This window comes from Gopherus evgoodei, chromosome 11 (genome assembly GCF_007399415.2).
Source record: "Gopherus evgoodei ecotype Sinaloan lineage chromosome 11, rGopEvg1_v1.p, whole genome shotgun sequence".
NCBI classification, from domain to species: Eukaryota; Metazoa; Chordata; order Testudines; family Testudinidae; genus Gopherus; species Gopherus evgoodei.
The window spans coordinates 55,129,306-55,142,299 of NC_044332.1; the positions used below are offsets into that span (position 1 = coordinate 55,129,306).

General features: G+C 39.8%; 1 protein-coding gene across 7 annotated transcripts in view; it reads right to left on the bottom strand.

Moving 5' to 3' along the window:
* Nucleotides 1-12,515, bottom strand: part of MBD5 (methyl-CpG binding domain protein 5) — a 218,132-nt gene extending 205,617 nt beyond the window's left edge. For all 7 annotated transcript variants that reach the window (XM_030579840.1, XM_030579839.1, XM_030579838.1 and 4 more), the window contains exon 1: nucleotides 12,495-12,515. The gene's annotated coding sequence lies outside the window, so the exon portion shown is untranslated. The remainder of the gene's footprint in view (nucleotides 1-12,494) is intronic.
* Nucleotides 12,516-12,994: the final 479 nt, after the last annotated feature.

The window sequence follows — 12,994 nt, forward strand, 5'->3', positions numbered from 1 at the left end:
CATTTTTACAATACAGGTGTAAGCACTGTGTAATCAAAACTAACATTTTAAACATGCCATCTGATGGTCAAGATATTAGCCAGCTAATACTATTTATAATGCAACAGATCTCCAAACTCTTTGTCCCCTACTCAGCTGAAACAATGTTAATTTAAACTTGCTATTTGACACTATTGCAAATATTCTGACTGTGGCATAAAATTGGATCTGGGGGCTTTTGATTAAATTTTCTAGTGATAGTTGTGATATTTACTTCGAAACCACTGGACTATAAAATAATAAATTTTTAACGGCCAGCTAGAGTGACACCCTCAGGTCACTACTAATTTTGACCTCTGTTCTATTTGTTCAGAAAATGGATGGTAATGATCAAGCTTAAGCATTACATCTCACATCTAAGGAAATATGTTCCTCCAAATCATGAACAATGAGAGTGATCACTATAGGAGGAGAAAAATGGATATTACATTCAACCAGGAAGTGATAACAGTCACTCTAGAGAATTGCTGTAATATGCTGACGGTGACCCAAAATAACTCCTAAATTATGAACCTGTCTCACAGGCAGCTGCCTCATCCCACAAATAAACAGGCTCTCGTACGAAATACATATGTTCCTCAAAATGCTTTCTTCAGTCTTATCCAGATTGAATTTAAGCCACATATTCCTCATCCAAAACTAAATGTCTCAAATATAAAAACAGTTAAATGACAGCCTATCATGGATCAATCAGAAATGATACATAGAGCCAAGTAGCAGGAGACCGATGACCTCAGATTGTACAAAGTAAAAATGAACTTTCTTCTGAAAACTGGATGCCCTGATACTCGCATGCATACACTGTGACCAAAAAGAATTTCAAAGTAAATTGTATAATGAAGTCAAGCAAATGTGTGTCCCATCTCTCTGCCTATTCCCTGCAATCACCAGAGCGGAATTCATGAAAACCACAGACTATTATCTCTAGGTACGTCTATATGGTAGTCCAAAACCATGACATGGAGTCTCAGACCTGGGCCAGCTGAGTCTGACTCACTCAGACTGTGGGGCTAAAATCTGAAGTGGAGTAATTTAGGCTTGGGCTGGAGTCTGGGCTCTAAGATCCGTCATCCTTACAGGGTTTCAGAGCCTGGACCACCTTGTAAATGCCTACATGGCAATTTTTAGCCCCACAGCCAGAGTCCCGCAAACCTGAATCAACTGACTCAAGTCAGCCACAGCTGTGCCACAGGTCTTTTATTGCAGTGTAGAAGCGAAATGTTGTGTATTTGAAGTATTCAGCAACCAACATTCTAGGTGACTCAATTCATATGCAGAGGTCTGTGCACCAACAAAATTCTTAAAACAAAAGTTCCTCTTGGAAGCATAGCAGGATGGCACATGTTCAATAGACCATTGCTCTTGGGTGGGACATACTGTATTATTTAGATCTTGCCATGCATCATGATAAAAACTCAGCTGCCAACATGGCACCCACACTGTCTTACCTGTCTCTAATGGGTTGGCATGAACAGGTGCTTCTGTAGATGCCCCCAGAACTAAGTAAAAGGTACATCCATTCCCACTCAGGTAAAACAAACCCACCCAACACCAATTCTCAATCTCCTGACTCTTCCACCCTTGTCAAACGAAAGGCAAACAAATATGGTAGTCAACCAAGATGTCTCTAACCTGTACTAATGGTACTTATATGATTCCTTTTACCATAGGATCTGAGTGTCTCACAGGCTTTAATGTATTTATCCCGACACCACCACTGTACGGCAGGGAAGTGCTATTATCCACACTTTACAGATGTTAAACCAAGACACATACAGACTAAATGACTTGTCCACAATCACAAAGGACATCTCTGGAAGATCAGGGAACTACACCTGGAGTCTTCCAAGTCCCTAGCTAGCATCTAACCAGCAGACCATTGTTTCTCTCATCCTCCTATTACAAAAGACTACTCACTGAGACCATAAAGGATGAGAGCAAAGGACAGTAATACTACTGCAGAGGTGGGTGGCTCAGGAACAACAGACACTTACAGATCTTGTTGTAATGTCCAAAATAAAATTAGCAAACCAATGGGCTGTACATAATTGCAAGTACCACTCAACAAACCTATGCCACAAGTTGCAAACTCTTCTCTTATTACTACATTCTTTCCTTAGGCAAGCTCCCCAGCATAGATGAATTAAGACTCTCTCATGTGCTGATGTACACCAGCATGGAGCTCACGGTACCCTCTCCTTACCACCCTTTTTCCTCTCAGTGCATTTATGCTGAAATGGTCCTAATTTGGCCCACTGGCTACTAAGGTCCTTAAATACACTTAGAATGTTGTGTTCCTTCTTCAGCAGTAAAAGCCTAAACTGCAGTGTCAGACTTATTATTTGTTCTACTAAGAAAAAGAAAATTAAACTTGTAGATTTATGATTTTAAAGTTTTCAATGTGAAATGATAAAATGCTGTTTTAGCCCGTAATAAAAGTTCTAAGGGAGGCATGAACTGTTCTCATTGCTCTTCTTTTAATATATGCTCTAAAGCCTAATGGTAATACTTCATGGGACAGCTTTTCAAATAATTTAGGCATGCAGTTTGCACATAATCACTGTGTGTGCGTATGTGTGTATGCGCATAAGGAAGGTAATTAACCAAACAAAAGACCATAGTAACAGTGGCCCCAAAAGTTTGTTGGCATATTTCCCTACAATGAATGCAAGAGTAAATTTACTAATTAAAGTTCAGTTACTACTTAAGGACCATGTTCTAACTTCAATCTTTATGTAAATTTCTAACTCGTACAGGTGGGTGATACATTGCAGAAGGAGAATAATATATATTTTTCAAATTATGTAGTCAAAGCAATGGATGCATAAGATGTGTATGCAGAGTAAGTTTGATTCAACCAACTTAAAATTTGCAGAGATTTGCATTGTGACACACAGCTTTAGTTGTTTTTAATGCCATCATTCAACAGAGATGACACTAATCTCATGGAGGGGCGGCACAACAGAAATGTGAACTCACATTTTAAAAGGTATAAAAAGGAAGAACTAATTTCAAGTACTCTTGTAAGAAATTTGGACTCTAGAGCCGTTTGCAGGGGATCCTCCATGTATACAAGTTAATTGTTGCTGTTGCAGCTTCCCTGGATACAAGAGAGAGCCCTCCATGATGAGAATATTCACCTATACCATGGGGAACTTCCAGTGGCCACGGTTCACTGCTCCAAGCCGATGGGGGCTGTGGGAAGTGGCGCGGGCTCAGGAATGTGCTGTCTGCCCTTCCTGCAGCCCCCATTAGCCTGGGATGGCAAACCGCCGCCAGTGGGAGCTGCGATGGGCTGAACATGCGGACCCGACAGATAAACAGACCGTCCCGGCTCACCCTGGGCTTTCCCTGATGGGCCATGTGCCAAAGGCTGCCGTTCCCTGATATAGTATTTCCTTCACCCTCCTTTGGTTTACCAGCAGAGGGCTCTACTTATTTGTCATTCAAACATAAGTAAATATTCTGTAATGGATTTTGAATCTTGAACATTTTTCTTTTTTTAAGCATTTTAGTTCACTTTTAAATCTTGCTATTTCTCTGACTCAGCCATGGATTTCACCAGCACTAAACTGAGTTGGCTGGTCACAACCTACTCAAAAATAGAAAGTAATTGACCCTGGTATATCCAAAACCAGCTACAAACCAGGAAATACTAAAATTGTTGTCCAATGTTTTTGCATAACTTAACTTCCTCATGAAAAGTATGGAAACTACCATTATGCTAGCCTTTTCATTGGTTGCAGAATCCACATTATGTGACTAGGGAAAAGGAAAAAAAAAAAGATAGGAAACTGTCATCCTAATGAAAATAGTAACTAGAACACATCATACAAAATACTAATCTACTTCTTCTATGACTCAAATAAACAATGTTAAATGACTGCCACAAAAACAAATTAGAGACAGCTAAAAGAGATTCAGATTTAAGGAGAACATCCAATACTATACAACAGGCAAAATCTATCATATGAAGGAGGTACTTAGGAAGGCATCCTCAGATACTGACATCTGAGGCTAAGAGTGGAATTTACATTAAAAAAAATCAGACTTAATACTAAGGTTTCAACAATAATGATTTTCTAAATAATAAATAATCAAAATACTTCGTACTGAAACAGTGTTATAGACAAAGTCCCATTTCATACTCTGTGGAGGAGCCTGCAAGGGATAAGGGGGGAAAATCAGAACCCAGGAAATTCTATGAGTTTAACAGCATAGAGCTTCTTCAGCATATTTCACACAGAAGTGATGATTTTTCAGCCTTGTGGTGCTGCCTCTTGACCCTGTGGAGTTAAGGTAGTCAGTCTACAGACTCCTACCAAGCTAATACCTGCCATGCCAATAGCTGTACAAAGTTGTTAATAACTTCCTCAACAGCTATACTTTTCCTGTCCCTTCCAAGACACTGAAGACACAAGAGAATCAACCACCACCACCACCAACATAGGTAGTATTTTTTAAAAAATGTTTAAATCATATAAATAGTAGTTTTTAAAATGTGTAACCTATATTACAAACAATATCAGCACAAGTTCTACACTGAAAAGTTAGCAAGCCAAGGAAGCGCTGACCCCTGAAAACACCTAGTACCATGGTAGTATACACGATGCCATAGTTTCATTACTTTCACATGGGATTACTGACAGTAGTAACCACAACGGATTGATTGTATTTATAGGATCATCACCAATAAGAAGTTATGATAAAAATAAAAAACTACTTTTTGTGTGGCATGGGGGGGAAAAGGGGAAGGAATCCACTAAGCCTATAAGAATGAAAGATTCTGGATTTAATACTTGAAAATATCTGTTTCAAAACACCTTGAGAAAGTTTGTCTCTAGTCAAACTCCATAATTAGGACTATAATAGTGTTTAAATCTCACTTACACATCAGGTAACCTACAACAAGCTCAGATTACCTGGTGTATTTTTACCCACAGGGTACTTCTATACCTCACATGATTATTCTGTCTGCCATGCTGGTCTATTTTCTTGTAAACAGAGTAGACTGAAATGAATAATATTCTTTTTGTTCCAGAGTTGCATGGAATAACTGCTGTGTTAGTTTCAGTCTCATGAACAGCTCAGACAGAAAATAAACTGTTATTTTTAAGAGGTTATATTTTAGAGCTTGTCAACCTTTATGATGTTCCTTTAAGTGTCTGACGGATTTAATATCTCAGTGTCTTTTTCAGTTAAGGAATTTATTTTTAATTAACCATATAATGTATTTTTACCCTCAATTTTTATATATTCATTTATGATAATCGACCTTGGCTGAACCATAATTATTATACACACACACAGTAAAAATCTATGAAAATTCATAAAAATAGTTTCTACTCAGACATAGCATATTATTTCTTCTAACTAAATGTCAACTTACCAATTTTCCCCTTTCTAAATGGAAAAAGTAATGAGACCACAAGATGGCCAATTTAAACCAACCAACCTCCCCCACATCTGCCACAAATGTATCTGAGTCATACAGACTCAAAGAATGGTCTGAACCTACTAGTCTTCTACTTATCACTTGGGTGCATGCAGCTTGAACTGATCACGTTTTCATTTTATTTTATTTTAAAACTGTCCTTGAATGCCATAGGCCTGATTTTGACCTTTCCTACACAGCTGTAAATTAGGAGGAACTCCATTGAAATCCTTGGGATTTAAACTAGTGAGGATTTTTTATTTTATTTCCAGTTTTGCCATCTATCTTATTAAAGTAAAACTGTGTACTAGTTATATCCTCACACTACCACTGAAACAAGGAGGCATCACTGTCAGTTTTATAAACAGAAACCTAAGGCAAGTGTGGTTTCCCAGACTGTGGAAGAACTGAGAATACTGCTCAGCTCTTTGGAGTCACAGACCTGTGACTTAAACACTTACTATCCTTTCTCTCTCAGAATAAGATCATATATTGTCTAGAGCAGTGGTTCCCAACTTTTTACATACTAGACCCCACTCCTGTCTAGCCCCTTCTCCCATCTGGACCCTCCTTCCCCTTTTTCCATAAGAAAAGGCAAGGTGGTCATGACCTTGTTTGTGATGCATGATGCTTGTTTGTGAACTCCTAGAAAGAGCGCCATGGACTAGAGCACCTCCTCCTTTTGACACTCAGACAAAGCCTTTCCTTCTCTCTTAGAAAGTCAAGTCAGATCTGTGCTCCACCCTGGAGCAAGCAGGCAACAAAGGAGTCAAGTATACCACAATCCTTGCTACTAGCGGTCCTCCCAGATCCAAACCCGTAATACTATACTCCTCCCACTCAGATCTCATGGCACATCGTTAAGGACTACAAGAAAGCTCTTCAAAACCTCCAGGGCACATTTAGAGGCATAGATCTTATAGCAAGAAGGCTCACAGAGAGGTTTTGTCTTCCTCCAACAGAATGGCAAAAGGAACTAATGTCCCTAGAAATCGCACCCTCTTGCGAGGCACAGACCCTCCTTACCCATATAATCCTCATTTATAGGAGGATTATATTATTGTGAGTTATTCTTACAACATCTTAAGTATGTATAGCACTTACCTATGAAAAAGGCAAAATCCAAATCACAAAAGGACCTCTTTGAAGAATGATTTTATTCATAATGTTCAGACACAGGAAAAATTAGAGTTCAGGCTTTCTAAGAAGGAAGATTTACCTATCATGAGGTAAATTGTTGTTACTCTCAAAGGGGAAATAAACCTGAAGAACTACTCTGTGGGGATCCTACTGCTTTCATCTTATTCAACCCTTCTTTTGATCAGTAGTCCATCATTCTCTTTAAGAGATGACTGATTGTTACAGTTAATGAAGAAAAAAGGAAAAACATAGACATTGGTTCCTGACCAATCCAGATCAATTCAATTGAAGAGCTGCAAATGTGAATAATTACAAAACTAACTGCTCATACTTTTACTGACACAAGTAATTTATAGAGCTAAACTAAGACTAACATTTAGAATATATTTGTATACATACATTATAGTTTTGAGGTTTCTGTGATGTAAACCTGCGCTGGTTAGGCCTCAACTGGAGTATTGTGTCTAGTTCTGGGCACCACATTTCAAGAAAGATGTGGAGAAATTGGAGAGGGTCCAGAGAAGAGCAACGAGAATGATTAAAGGTCTTGAGAACATGACCTATGAAGGAAGGCTGAAGGAATTGGGTTTGTTTAGTATGGAAAAGAGAAGACTGAGAGGGGACATGATAGCAGTTTTCAGGTATCTAAAAGGGTGTCATCAGGAGGAGGGAGAAAACTTGTTCACCTTAGCCTCCAATGATAGAACAAGAAGCAATGGGCTTAAAGTGCAGCAAGGGAAATTTAGGTTGGACATTAGGAAAAAGTTCCTAACTGTCAGGGTAGTTAAACACTGGAATAGATTGCCTAGGGAAGTTGTGGAATCTCCATCTCTGGAGATATTTAAGAGTAGGTTAGATAAATGTCTATTAGGGATGGTCTAGACAGTATTTGGTCCTGCCATGAGGGCAGGGAACTGGACTCAATGACCTCTCGAGGTCCCTTCCAGTCCTAGAGTCTATGAGTCTATGTAGAAAAGATTTTAGATTTTAAGGACCTATGCCCTCAAGACAAAGAAGAGTAGATAAATCTGTATTTAATGATAAAGATAATGATTGACAGAGAAGTCGTCTATCTGAATCTCTTGTAGAAACTCATTTTATAAATATATTAATACCATCTGTACTTTTGGTGCTCTGTATCTCAAAGCAGCACCACAGAACCCCATATTCACCACTGTGATATGATTGTGTGTTTTGTACATTGCATGTCTTGTGAGGTATCATTTGAAATGTCTTGATCTGTTGAACATTAATATCCTGTTGGATTGTATATACTATCATTGTATGTGACATTATGAAGCATTGCAATCTGTGTTACTGAAATATGTTTTGAGGTTAGGAGATGCTCACAGCCAACCTTTCAATTGCATTAAAGGACCAGCCAGAAATGTGCTGATGGCCAATTAATGGGAATCCACTCTCCCAAGGAACATCCCAGAGACTTCTCAGAGAAATCATAGGCAATGGAGACTACCTAACCAGTGGGGGCTGCCTAACCAGCACACCACAGCAAGGATCTTTCTAGCAGCTAGGAGAAGGTATAAAAAGAGAGACGGTGACATCATCACTTGGCCTCTCCCTCCCAATCTCAATACCTGGAACGTCATCTGTAAAACAAGACTTTGAACTAGAGAGATTGGTAACAGGCTGGAAAAGAAGTCCAGTCTGTGTATTGAGGAACTGTAACCTGCCTGTACCATGTGTCAGGGTGAGACACTGCTTGATTCAAATCCTGCTTAGTTTGTGGAACTTAGACTGTTTACTTTTAATTTTCTTAAGTTAATTCTAGAAAGATATAGAATTAGTTAATAAATCTGTTTTATGTTTTACCTAAAGCAGTGTTTGGTTGAAGTGGTTGGGAAATCTCAGCTCCAGTTTAGAAAGACTAATGTGTGTCCACTCCACATGGAGGGAGTGGTGAACTAATGAACTTGCACTGCCTGTGGAGCCTTGAGCAGTGTAAGACGATACTATCCTGGGGTATAGGGCTGGAGCACAGGTGAATTGGCTGGAGCCGCTCTATTGATGGTTCATGAGTGACTGGGAAATCATTCATGTCACTCAGTTGGGTGGGTCCCTGCCTACGGATGTCTATGTAAGTGAAGTGCCTGTCAGAGGTTTGTAGCTTGATATCAGCACCACAGAGTCAGAGGCAGCCCAGGGTTCATGGGTAAGGAGGGTTCAGCAGTCCCACAGTCCAAGTTGCACCCCAGGGACTCTGTCACAGGGTTGTGATGAAAGGAGTACTATTAGGCTGTAGAGAGGTTACTAATGGATTTCCTACAGGATCAGTCTTGGAGACAATCTTATTTAAGATTTTCATTAATGACGTTGGCACAAAAAGTAGGCGTGTGCTAATTAAATTTGCTAATGTTACAACATTGGGAGGCATTGTCAATACAGAGGAGGACTGGAATACTATTCAGAGAAAACCTGGATGGCCTACAGACCTGGAGTAATAGAAATGGGATATGATTTGTACGATTAAATTATAAGGTTATGCCCTTAGAGACAAAAATTTCTGTTATAGGCTGGAGACAAAGGAGGAGAGAGATCTGGGGTATTAGTTCATCACAGGATGACTGTGAGCACCCAGTGTGATGTGGCTTGAAATAGGCAAATGAAATCCTAAGATGTATAAGGCAAGGTATTTCCAGCAGAGATAGGAAGCATTAATGCCACTGTACAAGGCACAGCTAAGACCTCATTTGGACTATTGTGTACATTTCTGGACACCCATGTTCAAGAATGATGCATTCAAACTAGAACAGGTGCAGATGGGCTACTAGGATAATCAGAGAAACTAAAGAGCCTATTGTCACACTGTCTGGAACGGTTCATGACCATGAGTGCCAACCTCAGGGCAGACTGTAAAGAAGCAGGTCACAGACCGCAAACTGGCTACCGCTATAGCGCTGTACATGAAGACAAGATCTTAGTTTTAGTTACATATTCAAATTGTGGTTACATTAGGCAGTAGGTTCATACATTAATTTAGGGTTATGCAAATAAAAAGTAAAACTGTTCTTGGCATAACACTAACATATTATAATACTGAACATACAATGTCTGTATACATTTTGGTTTGGTATTTTCTCAAGGAAGTTATACATGTCATGATGCATTTCAGTTTTCAATATTATATAAATAAAAATTGAAACATTTCATTATATGAAAACCACAATAATGCAGAGCTGTAGGCTTGAAGCATTAAGCAATCAGAAGAATTTAGAGTTGCAGATTACCACCCCAGAATCATTTGGTCATGGAGAATTCTGTAGCAGAAGACCAACCATGATGTAATAGGTTGACGAATAGGCTAGTTCTGTTTTGAACTGATGTATTCAAAGCTTGAAAAGATTAATTCTAGGCTTGCTGAACTTATTGGACACTGATGCAACTATTTTTCAAAGTTTAAACTGGGTTTAAGCTGGTATTTACTAGTGCCCTGTCCTAAACTAATTTTTCCTGCCAAACTACCAACCCTGCTAGAAATGGGATGCCAGCTGGGGTGTCTGGTGCTCCAAGATGAAATAAAGAATACTCCTTTATAGGTATTTAACTGGTGGGTCTTGTACACATATTCACTGATTGCCAATTAAGGATTGGGAAGGAATCTTCCCCCAGGTCAGGTAAGTAGGAGTGTTTTGCCTTCCTCTGCATCACACAGAATGTGTTGCTTGCTAGATTGACCTGAGTATATCTTACCAAATCAATTTCCTGCCATTGCAGGGGCCTCGGTGCAGCTCAGTCCATTCTATTCTCTGTGGCCCACGACAGTCTCCAAAGGGCTGTGATATTTTGGTGTAATCCAAGTTCTTAGGTTAAATGAAGGGGTAACAATGTGGGGTTTAGTCTCCTGTGATGTGCATGTCAGAATAGATGATCTAGTGATCCTTTATAGCCTTAAACTCTATGACTATGATAGATAATAAAGACAAAAAACTAAATGTATTTTACAAATCTCTTCTTTAGAACTAGAGCCTGCTTTCACAACTCTTAATCCTTACTTGGTCCTATTTTCACTGCAAAAAACTAAGAGGATAAGTTGGTCTTATTAATTTTTCTATACTTTTTCTATATATTTTTTCCTTTACAAATGCAACTACAGTAACTCTTCACTTAAAGTCGTCCCGGTTAACATTGTTTTGTTATGTTGCTGATCAATTAGGGAACATGCTCATTTAAAGTTGTGCAATGCTCCCTTCTGACATCGTTTGGCACCCACCTACTTTGTCCACTGCTTGCAGGAAGAGCAGCCCGTTGCAGCTAGCTGGTGGGGGCTTGGAACCAGGGTGGACTAGCAGCCCCCCTATTAGCTCCCCACTCCCCTAAGTTCCCTGTGCAGCAGCTGCCCAGCAGTCTAGCAATTGCAGCTGTCCCTCCCCCCACTGCCATGTGCTGCTCTGCCCTCTGCCTTGGAGCTGCTCCCTGAGACTCCTGCTTGTTGTGTGTGGGGGAAGAAGAGCAGGGCTAATGTCAAGGTGCCCCTCTCCCTCCTGCTTCTGCATCCCGCTTACCCCATCTTCCATAGAGAAGAGGGGAAACACGAAAGAGGAAGCTTCCAGGCATCTGCAGTCCGGTCTCAGTTTGCTTATCTAATTAACAAGGCAGTGTACTTCTGACCCCACTCTTCATACATAAAGGGGAAATGCATCTCTCTCTCTCTCTCTCTCTCTCTCTCACACACACACACACACACAGAGGGTGTGTATCTCTGTCTGCCCTCTCTCCTTTCATGGTGCCTGGTACAGTAGAGTGTGAGAGTTAACCCTTGAGGGCTCAGCCAATTGCTAGTTCATCATTTAGCAATAAGGCATTCCCTGGAAATATCGCACCCTCTGATTCCTCCACCTCAATCAAACTTCACAATCATCATCACTGTGTACCAGTATCAAATTGTTTGTTTAAAACTTATACTCTGTGTGTGTGTGTCTTTTGTCTAGTTAAAAAAATTTCCCTGGAACCTAACCCCCTCATTTACATTAATTCTTATGGGGAAATTGGATTCGCTTAACATCGTTTCACTTAAAGTCGCATTTTTCAGGAACATAACTACAACGTTAAGTGAGGAGTTACTGTATGTGGATAGTTAAGAGGCCACGTACTTACCTCATTCTTAAATTTAAAAAATAACGATTCTGTGACAAGTTAAAGAACAAAACCACAAAGAACAGTCTCCCTCCACCCCAACATGTTAGGGCCATTGCTAGTAAATCTGCTAGCTCATTACTGTCCTGTTAGTCCAGACGAAGTCATTTTCCTAGTCCAAAATTTTTTGTTTCTTTTACAAATGGACTTATATACTGCCTCCAACAAATGTAGTTGTGACTCTATTCCCACTAAAGTCCATGGCAAAACTCCCATTGAATTTAGTAGGAGTAAGATAATTCCATGTCCCTTTCTTCTATTAAATCTTCCTGCCCTAATGGTCTGGGGTGGAATCATGTTGGTTTTAGTGGCCAGTTTTCTTCAAATCTCCAACTGTACAGATTCACTAGTACTATGTGTGGTGGGGAATGCTAACGTAAACCACTTCCTCCTGTTTCTGCCACTTTGCCTTCTAGATCTGCTTTAACGGCAGATTAACACTTAAAATGCTGCACCAGTACAGCTGCACCACTGTAGTGTTTCAGTGAAGATGTTACAATGCTGATGGGAGAACATCTCCTGTTAGTGTAGTTAATCCACCTCCACGACAGGCAGTAGCTGTAGCGATGGGAGGTGCTGTCTACACCTAGGATTAGGTTAGAATAACTATCGCTCAGGAGTGTGGACATTTTACACCCAGAACGACGTAGTTATACTGATATAAGTTTGTAATGTATACCTGGCCTAAGCAGTGTTAGTTGACACAGTGGTAAAAAGGATGACGGCCAACCTGCATTAGCCAACTTGCATTACTGCTATCACCATTGTGGGCACCACTTAATCTGATCCAGTGCTCTAGTAGGGGTAGGAGATTATAAGCAAAACCTCATTTCAGAGACAGCTGCATTCTCTACCAAACACTTCTCTCTGAATATCTGTGTGCATATAAAAATGACAAACATTTACACTTTGGGATGAATAAATTATCAATTATTTAAGTAAATTTTGATATCAGTAACTTTAGAAATATTTAAGTGGGTGCATATTTACACCTAAAGAATCTTAATATCTGAAATGAGGAGGACGGTTGTGTAGTTGCAAGGTAAAAGTGGTAATCTGTGCTCTTTAAAGAGTAAACAGAGGTGGTTAAGGCTATGTCTACACTAGCACTTTTGAGGGTAAATCTCATGTTGCTCAGGGTTGTGGAAAAAACCTCATACCCCGACTGACATAAATTAAACCAACAGATGTGCCGGTGTGGACAGTGCTATGCAGGCGAGAGCTCTCCCG